The following is a 16,005-nucleotide window of genomic DNA, read 5'->3' as shown; positions in this document are numbered from 1 at the left end:
ATTAATGCCTTTGGTTGTAAAGAGTTTGGGAGAAAACGCTGTTGCAAAGAGCTTCAAACAACATTTAGAAATCTTGTATTCGTTCAGAAGTTCAAAAGAACGTAAGAAGTTCAGAAGAACAAAAAGAAATAAAGTTGGGTGATGGGGATTTTAGCTATACAAGCAGTAAATTCGTGGAATGTAATTTGATAATGTAAACATACATTATCTGTTATACACTTTTAGAAAATGATTTTGGAAATTCCGTTGTAAGATGGTTAATTTAGTGCGCAAATCAGTAATTCTGTTAAACGGTGAGTAATTTTGTCTCAAAATCTGTATATTAGTGGTTTCAGCTAGGTTTTCGTTGTAAATTAGATAAAAAGATCATCTGATTTTGGTTAACTTTACACGTGTTTTAATAAAATATGTTTAGGTGATCAAGTAGTTAATTTGTAACGTAGTCATTTATCTGATATGCAGTGGATTATTAGTTGGGAGATTTAGTTTGCATGAATTTTAAATAGAGGAGCAATTAAAAATTCCCCTATAAAATTCGTTGCAAAATCTTCCATTTTTTGTAGTTTGAATAGTAGAATGTTGAAAGTTCACAAAACAATTCTGAATATATGATAATAGCTGCTAACTTATAAAAAATCGCGTTTCAAATTAACTTCCTGTGGTGGTAATTATTTTAGTGCTAGAAACTTTGCTCTCTTTTATTTATTTGATAATAATAGAAGACGACTGTGATTTATAAACGTTATTTATTGTTTGAACCATCATATATATTAAAGGTAAATCTCAGTTGTTATTGGTTTTAATGTATTTGATAAATTAAAAATTCATGTAAAAATCTGTTGTTTTTGGGGATATTGGGGACGTCTTAGGTACAAGTAACAACGAAAAGGGGTCAATTGGGATAAGAAAAAGTGAATTGGAAACGACCTAAGTATAAATAGGTACAGGTTTTTAGGGCTGTCTATGTAGTTATAACAATATTTTTTAAATTTGTTGGTAAAAATCTGGTTTATTCATGATGTTTTTGTCTAGAACTTTTATTCAAAATTATCAATGTGTTATTTTATTGTTTGGTAAATATTTATATTATCAGTTACGTATTGTTTTCTATTTTTATATAATATGCTTCGCGTGTACGTATCAAAGAGTGCAAAGCCTTATAAGAGATATGATCCCTTAATATTAAAAACAGCAATAGAAGCCTATGAAATTGGGAATAAGTCTTTAGTTGAAATAGTTAAGCAATTTAATATAAGTAAGTCGATTTTGCACGGACATGTAACAAGAACAATGAAATTTCAAGGTGGAAAAAAATGTCTAAGTAATACATAATAAAATATTTAATATTTGTTCAGAGTGGGGGTAATGGAATAACCGACACACCTTATCTCTTAACCCAGATAAAAATATCAGCCCCTAAGTACTTACCAAGAACGGAGAAATATAAACCGTTTATGAGAAAGCCCGCTCGTTTGAATTTAGGTGCTTACTCTCCCATACACAGAATCCTTTGGGACTACAATAATGTCAACGGCATCGCGGTAGCGTGGTCTCCGTCAATGTTCATTCGGAGTTGTCTGTTTGCGTCGAACTAATTTTAAGTGATGAAATAGATGTTTTTTTAATTGTCTCACAACTACTTTACTTACAAATCTGTAGCGGATCATTTACCAAGTAAAAAAAAAAAACATGCCCGCTGAGTTTCTTGCCAATTCTTCCCAGGACGGAGGCTAGTTCTTGTGAATTGGCGGTAGTTCTTTTGACGTTCAACAAGTATGTACTTTCATTTATGTTGAATAAAATTTTTTTGATTTGATTTGATTTGAATATAAATTAATCATAAGTAAATAAATGTAATCAAGTTTTAGTTATATATATATATGTGGAGTATTTTTTTAGAATTTAATTTTATTTAAATCTGACAACCCCAATTTGTGGATGGGCTGTCAAAGTCAGGAGGTAGTCAGAAAAAAAAGATTAGTGTGTGTGGTGGTGGTAAGATGTAAAAGTGATATGTTGTTGTTTCTTTGTGTAAAAAATAAAAATAAATAAGGTGAGATCCATTTCTCGTTATTCCGCCATCCTACATCTTTTGGGGGCTCGTCCGGGATTGGCTAAAATATTGGTTTGAAGTGGATCGAAGACTGAAGACGAAAAACGTTGAATCATTCAAAGTTGATAACTTCAGGTCAAGAATTGTTTTACCGACACACTGGTGAAAAATGTTGCCACATTACAAAAAAATACGGAAATTATAGTTTTTGATGATGTGTTGATGTGATAATTTTCGTCCATTTTCTGATGTTGAAGATATAATAAAACTTTAATAAGTCCAGGAAGACCATCGTTTTGCCCTTAGATTAGAAGTAGATCCCTAAAGAAGTCTAAGATTAATACAAGCATCACGATGCCGCCGAAAAAAGACTTACAAGACGCTGAAGGTGAGGAACAGGAAGTAGACGTGCATATTTCATTCAAAGACTTGGAGAAGTCGATGAACATATTTACCGGAGATGACACCTACCCGATTGAGACATTTCTTGACGAATTCGAAGACGTGGCACAGATCATGAATTGGACTAAAGTCGAAAAATTGATTTACGCAAAAAGACTCTTAGATGGAACTGCCAAGCTTTTCTTACGATCTATGGGAAGGGTAAAAGACTACGCAACCTTGAAGAATGCTCTTAAAGAAGAGTTCGGTCCCAAAATTAACAGCGCAGTTGTACATGAGAAACTTGCTTCGCGTAAAATGAAGAATGACGAGACATATCAACAGTACTTCTTGTCGATGAAAGAATTAGCCCTACATGGTAAAGTTGAGGACGCTGCGCTAATAGAATACGTCATAGATGGCATTCGTGACATTGAAGCCAATAAAGCAATTCTGTACGGTGCAGCAGACATAAAAGAATTTCGAAAGAAGTTGGACATCTATAGTGAATTTAGAAAGAAGATGTCTGCTAGATCTTCTCATTCTGGCCAGTCGTCTGCAAGTCACATAACCCATAAGAAGACTCATGTGAAAAGGTGTTTCAACTGTGGCGACTTGGACCATCAAGCACCTGCCTGTCCAAAAGGAATCAAATGTTTTAAATGTAACGAGTTTAGCCACAAATCTACAGACTGTAAAAGTAATAAAACTAAGAAGACTCTGAATATTCTAAATAAAAGTGAAGAAGAGAAAGTTCCCTACAAGAAGATAAAGATTAATGAAACAGAAATGATAGCGCTAATAGACACAGGAAGCGATGTTAATTTGATTAGGATGACTGAAGCTGAAAGGATTACGAAAGGCGCATTGAATAATCAAAATTACTCTAAGATATGCTTGACAGGTATAGCTGAAAAGGAGGTATACACAAAAGGAGTCTTTAATGCAAGATTACAAATAGATGATTGTTACGCTGATATAACATTCTACATTGTCCAAGATAATGACATACCTGTTAATGTGATTTTGGGAAACCCTATATTGAGAGAATTTGAAGTTAATTTTACTGCGAATGGGATTTTTGTAGAAAAAATTGTATATCTCACGCTATTAACTGAAGAGAAAAATATCTACAATGAAAATGATACAATTAAATCAGAAAATTCAGACAAAATTAGAAAAATACTAGAAGAATATAAACCTAACAAAGTAAAGAGAGAAAGTAACGTTGAAATGAAGATTATACTTACCGACGACGAACCAATACATCAAAATCCGCGACGACTTTCACCCCTGGAAATGAAGACGGTTAATGAACAGATAAAAGAATGGATAGAAAAAGAGATAATACAACCAAGCAAATCTGACTACGCAAGCCCTGTGGTACTAGCTAATAAGAAAGATGGAACTTACCGACTATGCGTAGACTACCGAAGACTGAATAAGAAGATAATAAAAGACCGGTTCCCATTACCACTGATCGAAGACCAAATAGACAAACTAAAGGAAGCGAAAGTGTACTCGACGCTAGATTTGAAAAATGGATTCATGCACGTTAACGTCCATAAAGATAGCAGGAAGTATACGTCGTTTGTTACGCCCCAAGGCCAATACGAATTTCTTAAAATGCCTTTCGGTCTCTGCACAGCGCCATCTGTATTTCAAAGATTCATCAATAACATCTTTCAAGATCTTATCTCAAATGGCACTGTCCTGGCATATCTCGATGATCTTATTGTTCCAGCAAAGTCAGAAGAAGAAGGAGTGATAAAGTTAGAAAAGGTATTTAAAAGAGCTGCAGAATTTGGTTTACAATTTAATTACAAGAAATGCCATTTCATGAAAAAAGAAATAGAGTATCTGGGCTATGTCATCAAAGATAATGAGGTTCGGCCATCAAAAGAAAAGATTGCCGCGGTGTCTAAATTTAAAATACCACACAATGTAAAATTACTACAATCATTTCTCGGACTCACTGGATATTTTAGAAAGTTTGTAAGAAACTACTCTTTGATCGCAAAACCATTAACGAATCTTTTGAAGAACGATGCCGAGTTCAATTTTGACGATGAATGTGAAAAGGCTTTTATTGAACTAAAGAAGATACTATGTGGATCGCCAGTTCTCCAAATTTTCAACCCCGATTATGAAACAGAAATTCATACAGACGCAAGCATGGATGGATACGGAGCTGTCCTATTACAGAAATGCCCTAAAGACAATCTAATGCACCCTGTTTATTATATGAGTAAGAAAACGACTCCAGCTGAGAGGAAATACCATAGCTATTATTTAGAAATTTTAGCTATAGTTGCTGCTATTAAGAAGTTCCGAGTTTACGTTTTGGGAATACATTTTAAAATAGTAACCGATTGTTCTGCCCTAACAATGACTGTGCAAAAAAAGGATCTGCCACCGAGAGTCGCCCGTTGGGCTCTGCTCCTCGAAGAATACGATTATGAAATTGAACACAGACCAGGATCAAGAATGAAGCACGCTGACGCTTTGAGTAGACATCCAGTTTGTTTAATTCTCACTGAAACGATGGCTCGTTTGAGGAAAGCACAGAATGAAGATGAAAGAATAAGACTAATAAAAACAATTTTAGAGAAAGAAAATTATCAAGACCACATTATACAGCAAGACATACTTTACAAAGAGAAGGAAGGAAATAGATTGATTGTTATACCTAAGAAAATGCAGTACGAGATCATTCGTAAAAACCATGAGAGAGGACACTTTGGTATTACAAAAACAGAAGAATTAATCAACAGAGAATATTATATTGAGAATTTACAAGATAAGATAAGAAAAGTTATAGATAACTGCGTTGAATGCATTCTCATATCGCACAAGAGAGGTAAAAGGGAAGGACTATTACACCCGATAGACAAAGGCAATGTTCCATTATCAACATACCACATTGATCATCTCGGACCTTTGACATCTACTCATAAAAATTACAAGTATATCCTCACCGTTGTTGACGCTTATACCAAATTTACCTGGATTTACCCTGTTAAGACTCTTACCGCTCTAGAGACGGTAGAAAAGTTAAGACTGCAACAGCAAACTTTCGGGTCACCAGAAAGGATTATTACTGATCGAAACGCCGCATTTACTGCAAATGAATTTCAAGAGTATTGCCGTAATGAAAATATTACACACTATACGATTACTACAGGACAACCCAGAGGAAATGGCCAGGTCGAAAGGATTCATCAGATTATCATTGCCGTGTTGAGCAAGCTCAGCGCTGATGATCCGACCAAATGGTACCGCCGTGTGTCTGTAGTACAACGCTGTCTGAATGGTACCTACCAAAGAAGCATAGGAATGACGCCATTTGAATTACTCTTTGGCACTAAAATAAAAGATAAAGACGATGATGAACTTAAGAAGTTAATAGAGGAAGAAGAAATACAAATGTTTAAAGAAAAAAGACAAGAGCTGAGAGAAAAAGCTAAAGAATCGCTACTGAAGATACAAGAAGAAAACATAAAAAATTATAACAGAAAGAGAAAAGAAGCGACGTCTTACAAAGTTGGCGATTTAGTTGAAATCAAGAAAACGCAGTTCTCTCAAGGCAGTAAATTATTTCCTAAGTACCTAGGACCTTATGAAGTCTTAAAAAACAAAGGAAATGACCGATATGTTGTGAAGAAAGTTGGAAATACAGAAGGTCCAATCAACACCACTTCTTCTGCTGATTTCATGAAACCATGGGTCACGTCGGTAGAAAATTATTCATCTGGGTCAGATGATTAACCAGGACGGCCGTGTGGAGTATTTTTTAGAATTTAATTTTATTTAAATCTGACAACCCCAATTTGTGGATGGGCTGTCAAAGTCAGGAGGTAGTCAGAAAAAAAAGATTAGTGTGTGTGGTGGTGGTAAGATGTAAAAGTGATATGTTGTTGTTTCTTTGTGTAAAAAATAAAAATAAATAAGGTGAGATCCATTTCTCGTTATTCCGCCATCCTACATATATATATATATTGTTAGTGCACTGTCGATTGCACCTATAATTGAGTTGACATCTGCCATGTACTTTTGTCAGTTTTTCAATGTTTTTTATTGATGATGACTTTGTTGGTGCAACTAAATAAATAAATAAATTAAAACCAAGTAGTGCAAACCCTAGCAAATTTCTCATTTCGTCCCCATTAACCGCAGCTTCTGGGTAAATAGGGATTACACCTATTTTTGCTTTTTTGCTTAAACTGGAATGCTAGTTGCATAGTTTTAAATTGGACAACAAAGATGACCCCAAGACTCAATCATTATGATCTTGATATAGCATTATATACATCAACAACTACCATAAAATTGGTCATAAAGTTGGAATTTGTCCCCAATCGCCCCATTTTACCGGTGCTAATGACAATTCATTTGACATTTTACTATTTGTCTCTCAAATATATAATCTATGCTTTTTGAAAAGCGCGGGAAGCATAAAATTTGGCGGTCGTGTTTTTTATTTAAAAATTTTTTTAATTATCGTATAGTTGGATTAGGATAAGTTTGTACATATTTTTATATATATTTAATTTTTCTTTATTTAGTGTATTTAATTTCGTCGTCGGGTAAGTCTTTTTGACCTTGTTTCGTAAAATGGACCCCCCGGGATCTCCCGGGGGGACTCTTGCTTCTAATAGTTTTAATATTTTACAAGTAAATGACGAATGTGACTTATCGTCAGTGCCCGCAGTGGCGCATAATGTTGTTGTCGAGCATGACGATTCTACTGTAGATACCGATTACTCCGGACATCAAACATCTGTAAATCGCAAACGTGCATCTCGCAGAATTTGTAGACACTGCAATAGGAAACGGAGCAAGTGTGACTCGAAAGGCAACACCGACTGCCAGTGCCAATGTGAGGAAAGTGGTCCTAATAAAGGCTTAAAGATTAATAGCTCTGTTCATGATCCAGTGTCTACTAATACATTTCCTAATCATCCGACTCAAATGGAAAGTAATGATGCCACTCCTAGATTTATAGGAAGACATAAATATTGTGACTCGGATGCTGCCCCTTATGTCATTCATATTCAAAAACAAATACAGGCATCTAATGACAATACCATTTTGCACCCAATTTCTTTTGGCAAATTTTTGAAAAATTATTCTATTAAAAATATTGTTAATGGCAGTCTTAAGAGAATTGGTAGAAACAGGCTATCACTAACATTTGAAAATTTTAATGCGGCTAACAATTTCATGGATTTAGATATTTTAGAGAAGAATAAATATAGAGCATTCATTCCTACCTTTCAAGTTACTCGCATGGGTATCGTTAGAAATATTCCTACAGAATGGTCTGAAGAAGAAATAATTAATAATATCAGTGTTCCGTTAGGTTGCGGAAAAATCCTAAAAATTAGGAGATTAAGAAGAAAAATCACTGTAAATGATAATAAAACTTTTATTGACACAGAATCCGTGGTAATAACATTTGATGGACAGGTTTTACCTAAAAGAGTATACATGTGTTTTACATCATTACCAGTTGATTTGTACATTTATCCTACAGTTCAATGTTTTAATTGCTGTAGATTCGGTCATGTTAGAAGTCAGTGTAGATCGAAACCGCGTTGTTTTAAATGTGGTCAAGATCATACAGGAGATTCTTGTAATGTAGAGGAGGAAAATGTTTCCTGTTGTCTTTGTAACGGCTTACATTTTGCTATAAATAAGAAATGTCCAGAATTTGAAAGACAAAGGGCCATAAAGCAGACAATGGCGAACAGTTGTGTGTCATACTTGGAAGCATGTAAACTTCATCCTCCAGTGTATAAATCGTATGCTGATGTTCTTTCTTCAATTCCATCGGATCGTAAGAATCATTCAACGTTTCATGAATCTATTGCCACCAGCCCAGTAATTGCCAGTAAAAGTCCATCGTCATATAAAAAAACAGTTTTTATGAAACCTCGATCTCCCTTTAAAGGTGATAAAGGTTTTGATCAAAGGGCCCATAGAAATCTTACAAGAGATTACGATACTCCATCTCCTTCTAATGGCTGTGCTTTAAAATTTAATGAAAATTCCGAATCTTCTGTGGCTGAAATAATTATTGCTCTTATTAATTTACTTGCTCCTAATAACGCTACACCGTCCAACGCAGCTGATATCATAAGACAAATTTTAAACAAAACATACAATGGCTCCACAAATAAAAAAGATGATTCAGTGGAACTGTCGAAGTATTCTAAGTAAAAAGTCTGATCTCATTCACTTAATAAATAAACACTCTCCAATCATAGTTTCTTTACAGGAAACATGGTTGAAAAGTATATATCCTTTCAAAATCAAAGGATATACCTGTATCCGTGAAGATCGTATTGACGGGTACAGTGGTGTTGCTCTTCTTGTAAATAGTGTTCTTAGCTTTAAACTTGTAGATATACCTGATCATAGTTTTGGTTTATCCATTATTGCAGTCATTGTAAATAATATATGTATAGTTAGTGTATATATTCCACACCCTTCTGTAGAGATTTACAAAGAGTTTATAACTATTATTTTGAATCTTCCTAGACCAATCATAATAATGGGTGATTTTAATGCTCACCATCAAACATGGGGAAGCTCAATATCTAATGAATTTGGAGATATAATTCTTGATTTTGTTAATGAACAGAATTTGTGTATTTTAAATTCTGGAAGTCCAACCCGTAGAACTGGTCCTGATCAAATTGTTAGTGCTCCTGATATATCTATTTCCTCCCCATCTCTGGTGCCGTCTTTGTCCTGGGAAACATTAAAATTAAGTTATGGAAGTGACCACTATCCTATTATTATTTCATTTTCACACAATAACATAGTAATTAAGGATCATTCTAAACATAAGTCTACAATAAAGTACAATCTATCTCAAGTAACAGATGAGGATTGGAAAACGTTTCAATCGCGTTTGGATATTAAACTTTCCAACTGTGAAAATATTAATAACTTAGATTCCGATGCACAAGCAAAGATTTTAGCTTCTGCTTTTATAGAAACAGCTGATGAAGTTTTCCCTTCTAAAAGCCCTTCTGGTATTTTTATTCCTTCTCCTCCTTGGTGGGACCGGGACTGCACTCAGGCGGTAAAGGAGAGAAAAGCAGCCGAATTATTATATTTAGAAGAAACTATTACAGAAAATTTTGATATTCTAACAGAAAGAATAAATAGTACTCGGAATCTTTTATTAAAAAAGAAACGAGAAGGTTTTAAAAAATTTTGTGCTTCGATTTGTCCTAATATCTCACCTTCTGAAGTATGGAACCAAATAAGAAGATTTAGATCTGCATATAAAGCTTGCCTTATGATCTGGCTGACAAGTTTCTTGATAAATTAGCTCCCCCTTATGTTCCAGAAGAATGTTTAGTTCTTATCCCGTCTGTCCTTCCTTTCTCATATTCAGATCCAGTTTCAGATTTTGATTTACCTTTTTCATTTAATGAACTGAAGGGGGTAATCTCGAATCTTAAGGACTCTGCTCCAGGTGATGATAAGATTCCTTATTCTTTCTTTGCCCATTTGAGTGATTCTAGTCTCACATATTACCTCAACCTTATAAATTCTATGTTCATTACCTGTGTTATCCCAGAGTCATGGAAAAAACAAATTATCTTACCCATTCTCAAACCGGGTAAATCTTCATCAGATGTATTGTCATACAGACCCATAGCTCTCTCATCTGTAATGTTGAAAATTTTAGAACATTTAATTAAAATTAGACTAGAATGGTTTGTGGAAAGTAACAGTTTACTCAGTGACAGTCAAAACGGATTTAGAAGGGGTAAAAGCACAATGGACAATCTTGCTATCTTTATAGTGGATATTTTGGTAGCTTTCTCAAACTCTGAATCTATTGTAGCTGGATTTCTGGATATTTCCGCTGCATATGATAATGTACATATTCCTACACTGCTTTACAAATTACAGAAAATAAGGGTTCCTGTTAGACTAGCTAACTTGATTATTACTATAATGTCAAATCGAACTATCATTTTAAACTCTACCTCGTCAGATTCACAACAATCTAGAACTTTATGGAGAGGTCTCCCTCAAGGATCTGTGTTAAGTCCAATTTTATACAATATATACACTTGTGATTTAGAAGAGACCCTTGGAAATCAAGTAAGAATTCTTCAATATGCTGATGACCTCCTTATGTACACTTGCAATAAAGACATACATAAGGCTTGCTTATCCCTTAGGAATTCATTTTTAACTCTTAAATCTTGGTTAGATAATAATGGACTTTCCCTTTCTGCCTCCAAAAGTTCTATTGTTGTATTCTCTAGAAAACGTTCTCTTCCTCCAATTAATATATTGTATGAGAACGAATTAATTTCTGTAAATAGTCATGTTAAATTTTTAGGTTTAATTTTAGATTCAAAATTGAATGGAATTCAACATTGTAATTACATTACAAATAAGTGTTTGAGTAATATGAATATCTTACGTTCTCTTGCTGGTGTATGGTGGGGTGCCCACCCATTCAATTTAAAACTTTTATATAATGCCATAGTAAGATCAGTTTTAGATTATGGTACTTTTTTACTTCAACCAGGGGATGTGAATGCTTTCAAAAAACTAGACACTATACAGTCTAAATCACTCAGAATTATCACTGGAGCCATGAAATCTAGTCCTGTTACAGCATTACAGGTAGAATGTGTTGATCCACCTCTTCATTTGAGACGTCAATATTTATCTGATAAATTCGTTTTCAAATCCCTACAAATTCAAAATAATCACATTATTACCAAACTTAAAACTTTAAATGAACTCATAGAATACTCTTCATTTTGGAAACATAAACAGTTACCATGTTTAATAATTAGCTACAGAAAATATTTGTCTATTCAAACTCCAACTAATCACTCTCATGTTTTCCCTCTATTTTGTGTAAACTATATGGCATTGATTTTAAAACCGGATATTCATCTTGACATGGGTATTTCTAAGTATCAACCCCAACCATAGATTATACACTTAATATATTTGAGACCCCAACCAAATACTAACTTTAATTTTGTAATAGACCAAGATTGGAATGACTATAACCATATCGACGCTTGAAAGGCAAACATGACTAAGCGACAATGCGTGAACTTTACAGTAGAGCAATTTAAAGTTGAAATATCTGAAAAAAAAATTATTTTGACGAATCTAACTGTAGGTTTGAAATTATTTTAATAGACCTAGATATAGTTTTTTTTTGCCCATCGAATATACTTAAAGGCTATTGCCTATCATTTGTGTATATAGCAGTTATTGTCGCTTATATATATTGTCCATAATTTGATAAACAGGTAAAATTATCTGAATTTTATATAAAAGGTTTCTCGTCACAAGTAAAATTATCTAAGCCAGCATTGAAAGATTTGGAGTAACATGTAAAACAATATGAGCTATCGTTGAAAGATTTTCAGTAACATGTAAAGTTAGACAAATTCGCACAGCTTACAGTTTCGTTTTGGGTATATTGGACTAAAGTGATCCCATAGTTCACAACAAATCGAGTAAATGTATCTAAATACTATTCCATTATTTTATGCATGTAGAAAGTGTAAAGAATTGAACTAAAATGTAATGAATACTATAGTAAATCATGCAAAAGAGCGAAACCAAAAGAGCGAGACGTTTATGAATAAACATTTATTGTAAAAAACAATAGGGATATATTTTTTTGCAACAAAATCACGCTATTGCTATTATATTTTATACAATATTTTGCCAATATTAAATAAATAAACCATAACACATTGTAGTGTATTCCAATATAATACCAAAATCTAGTTATTGCCTCATCAGTCTTAAAAACAATAGAGAATTATTAAAACTCATAAAAGCTCTAGTTTTCAGAGTAAATCAAAAACAATAATAAATTGTATTCTGCTATTGAACATAACCAAACTTAACAACACTATTGTACCTAATATAATCAGTCTCCAAAGGCATACGATAGATATGCGACATGAGATCTTGTTATTTTTTGTTAATCAATCACAATCGTACAATGTCGTGCACGTGGAATGCTCAGAAACTCTTGTTTAAGACAATTAGGAATGACTTTGTCAGTGCAAAGTTTGAGCAAATCATCATATTTGGCTTTTGATATGGGTAGCTGAGACCTATAACAAGATATCAGTGATAACTTGATTTTAGGCTGAACTTCGACATCAAAAGATAATGCAGAAGCATTCATAGATGTTTTGTATTTAACGCTTTGCTTGTATTTTTTGAAAGTCATAACACGGATCTTGCCTATTTTCCCGGTTTGGTTGCCTTTGAAGTACTTATCACTAATACTATCCCATTTATAAAAATCTTCATAGCTCAGTCTTTCCACCTGAAAAGGTGATGAATCTTGCCTAGCTGTTGAAAATACTGTAAACCATTGTGATGATGCGTAAACAGTGGTATTTTTTGATCGATTCTCTACAATGGCACGGTATCGACATGTAAGTGTGTCCCGTCAAAAGAAAGTTTATTTGAATAATGCAACATTGCTAATACCGTATGGTTTTGGCCTGGACAACAGTCGCAATAGAGAAGTAATCGCGTAACGTTTCTTTTAGCATCAATGGACTGAATATATTTATGTAAAATAGTTGCAATCTCATTGGCACCACGCTTGCCAATACTCTCATCCCAGTAGTAACCAAAAACATTACGAGTTCCGTTTCATAAACACAAAAATTATATACGGCTAGTTTCCTACTACGAGCATAATACAAAAGCATAGATTGTGCAAAAGGCGTATTGAGTACTTTTTCCGAAACTAGCATATGAGATGACGGATCCTCTCCGTCTATATTTTTGTGGGCTCTAAAACGGGTATAGCTTTCTTCTTTTTCTGTTTCATGTTATTGCTTTTCTCTTTGTTTTTCGAGATTTTTCATTTTTTTCGTAGTGAAGAAAGACGCTTTAGACATTTGACTTTTATAGGTACATGAAATCCGATGTTGAAATTATCTAAGAATATTTACGACATTTACGATATTTATACGACAAATTCTCTCGCTTACAATATTGTGTTGTGCTTTTTGTATAGTTTGTATATAAGTTGGAGATATTTATAATTTCTTCAGAAAGGTAAACTTTGCTCGAATTTTGACTATAGTAATGCGAAGGTACCGCTGGTATTTTTTTTATTTTTAGTGCTCAGTTGGGTGGACGAGCTCACAGCCTAGCTGGTGTTAAGTAGTTACTGGAGCCCATAGACATCTACAACGTAAATGCCACCACCCACCTTGAGATATGAGTTGTAAGTTTTCAGTATAGTTACAACGGCTGCCCCACCCTTCAAACCGAAACCCATTACTGCTTCACGGCAGAAATAGGTAGGGTGATGGTACCTACCCGTGCAGACTCACAAGATGTATCTGCATAACTTTAACTAGTAGGTGAGCTCACCGGACTCAAACCTGACGATGTTGCTAACACTGGCCCTAGCAAGAGCAGTGCTTCACAGAATCTACCACCGGATCGGAAACGCAAACCCACTGAGAAGATCCGGCGAGAAACTCAGTGGTCTGTGTCTGTGGGTTAATTTACTCGCCGAACCCTTCGTCGCCAGCGACGGGTTCGACGAGAACGATGATCGGGGAAGTCAATCGTGAACATTTGTTAAGTACGTATTTCATTCCAAAAATTGGTACCCGCCTGCGGGATTCGAACACCGTTGCATCGCTACATACGAATGCACCGGACGCCTTATCCTATAGGCCACGACGACTCTGTAAACTTTTGATAAATCTTTTTACGGAATCTATAGTCGTTTCTTTGGTCTTATTTGGTGGTTCACATCTCCCTCATGGGAACAAAATGCAAAATAATGTGACAAACGACTTTACTAAGCGACGCCCAGCTTACGAATGTCACATTTTACCAGCCCGCCAAAACGTGGTACGCGACTAGTTGCGCATACCCACGCGACGTATTTAAAGTTGCGCAGTTCCTTAGCGACAAAAAAATATATTTTGTTTACGGGTAAACATAACTAAGCGCCAAAAGTAACCATTGCAATTAATCAAGTAAAATTATCTAGGCGACGTAGTTATTAGAAATGTTGTCATGTAAAAATATTTACGGATGGAAAGGGATATTATGTTAAACAAGTAAAACTATCTAAGATTCAATAGTATTCCATTTTGTTTCAGGTTAAATTGTATAGCTGTACCAATTACGACTACTTTGTATAGGTACAATCTACTAAGTGGTTTCAAAGAATAATTTCATAACAAGTAAAAATAAATAAATACAAACAAATGAAAATTTAAAAACATGAATAACTGACTAAGTGAATAATACCTTATTATTAAAATGTCCTAACTGCAGGATGTCTCTAAAATAACTTTTTTTTTGTCGTTTGGTAGGAAAAAACTCTGCATTTTTATGAAAATCACACCATATCTAAGCGACATAAAACACGTCACAGAGTGATGAAACCTATACTAAACGACGCAGAAAAATCAGACGATTCCAATGGTGTATCTAACTCATTTTACCTACTTTTGTCGCTTAGTCATGTTTGCCTTTCAAGCGTCGATATATATACAGATGCTTCCAAACACCCTCAAGGTTGTGTTGGTGTAGGAGTCTACCATTCGCAATCAAAAATAGTTGAAAAGATAAAATTACCATCTGAAACATCAGTGTTCACTGGTGAATGTTTTGGAATATACAAGGCCATAGAATTCATTTTGATATTCAAACTAAAGAAAACTTTAATACTCACCGATTCAAAGAGTGCTTTACAGGCTCTTGCAAAATTTCCTTTTAAATCTCAACCGATTTACCCTATTCTCTTAGACTGCAGAAACCTGTTAATGAAATGTATGGATCAAAATCTTACAGTATCATTTGTATGGATACCTAGCCATTGCGGAATTAAGGGAAATGAAATAGTTGATAAAATTGCAAACGAGGCTATCAATTGTGGTGATATTTATTATTTCAAAAATTATAGTCATGATTTAGTTAGCCTCCCTAAAACTTATTTGAATAATGCTTGGAGTGCACAGTGGTATAATGGCGTTAAAGCGAAATATTATCGAAGGGTACAACCAACCATTCCTTCCAAACCATGGTTCTACAAATATAATTTTAAACGCCACGAGACTTCCAGTTTGATACGGATGAGATTAGGCCACACGTGTAGTCCGGCACATCTAGCGACGATCGGAGTGCTGGATAGCAGTAAGTGTGAATGCGGTGCGGACATTGGCGATTTAAATCACATTATTCTTTCATGTCCCCTTTTTGATCATTCACTTCTTTATAGTTCTTTATCATCACTTAGTATTCCTTTTCCTATATCTGTACCTTATTTATTACATACAGTAGACCCAGTTATTTATAAAATTATTATCTTATTCCTCAACAGTTTTAACCTAAATTATAATTATATATATTATTTATTCTTCCTAATTATATTAATCCTAATCCAATTTTCCTGCCTAAACCTTATCTAACTTATATTTTCTGATTTGATTTTTGCTTCCTAACCTTTATTTTGAAAGTGGCAAATAACACTTGGTGTTGGGTCCAAAAAGAAAAAAAAAAAA

General features: G+C 34.2%; 1 long non-coding RNA gene across 7 annotated transcripts; it reads right to left on the bottom strand.

Moving 5' to 3' along the window:
* Positions 1–7,844: 7,844 nt before the first annotated feature.
* LOC149502025 (uncharacterized) lies at positions 7,845–16,000 on the bottom strand. Of its 7 annotated transcripts, XR_016323883.1 has the most exons (7): positions 15,947–15,990; positions 15,510–15,831; positions 15,177–15,261; positions 10,893–11,167; positions 9,744–10,121; positions 9,012–9,190; positions 7,845–8,501 (listed from the first exon to the last, which is right to left on the bottom strand). It is a non-coding gene; the product is annotated as an uncharacterized LOC149502025 (long non-coding RNA). The 7 variants fall into 7 exon arrangements; XR_016323884.1 differs by lacking the exon at positions 15,510–15,831 and having other exon boundaries at positions 15,947–16,000; XR_016323882.1 differs by having other exon boundaries at positions 15,177–15,831.
* Between the last annotated feature and the right edge of the window lie 5 nt (positions 16,001–16,005).

The sequence above is a fragment of the Bombyx mandarina genome, chromosome 11 (genome assembly GCF_030267445.1).
Source record: "Bombyx mandarina strain Sakado chromosome 11, ASM3026744v2".
In the NCBI taxonomy this organism is placed as follows: domain Eukaryota; kingdom Metazoa; phylum Arthropoda; class Insecta; order Lepidoptera; family Bombycidae; genus Bombyx; species Bombyx mandarina.
The sequence above is the reverse complement of the archived record's forward strand: the minus strand, read 5'-3'. Positions and strand labels throughout refer to the sequence as shown.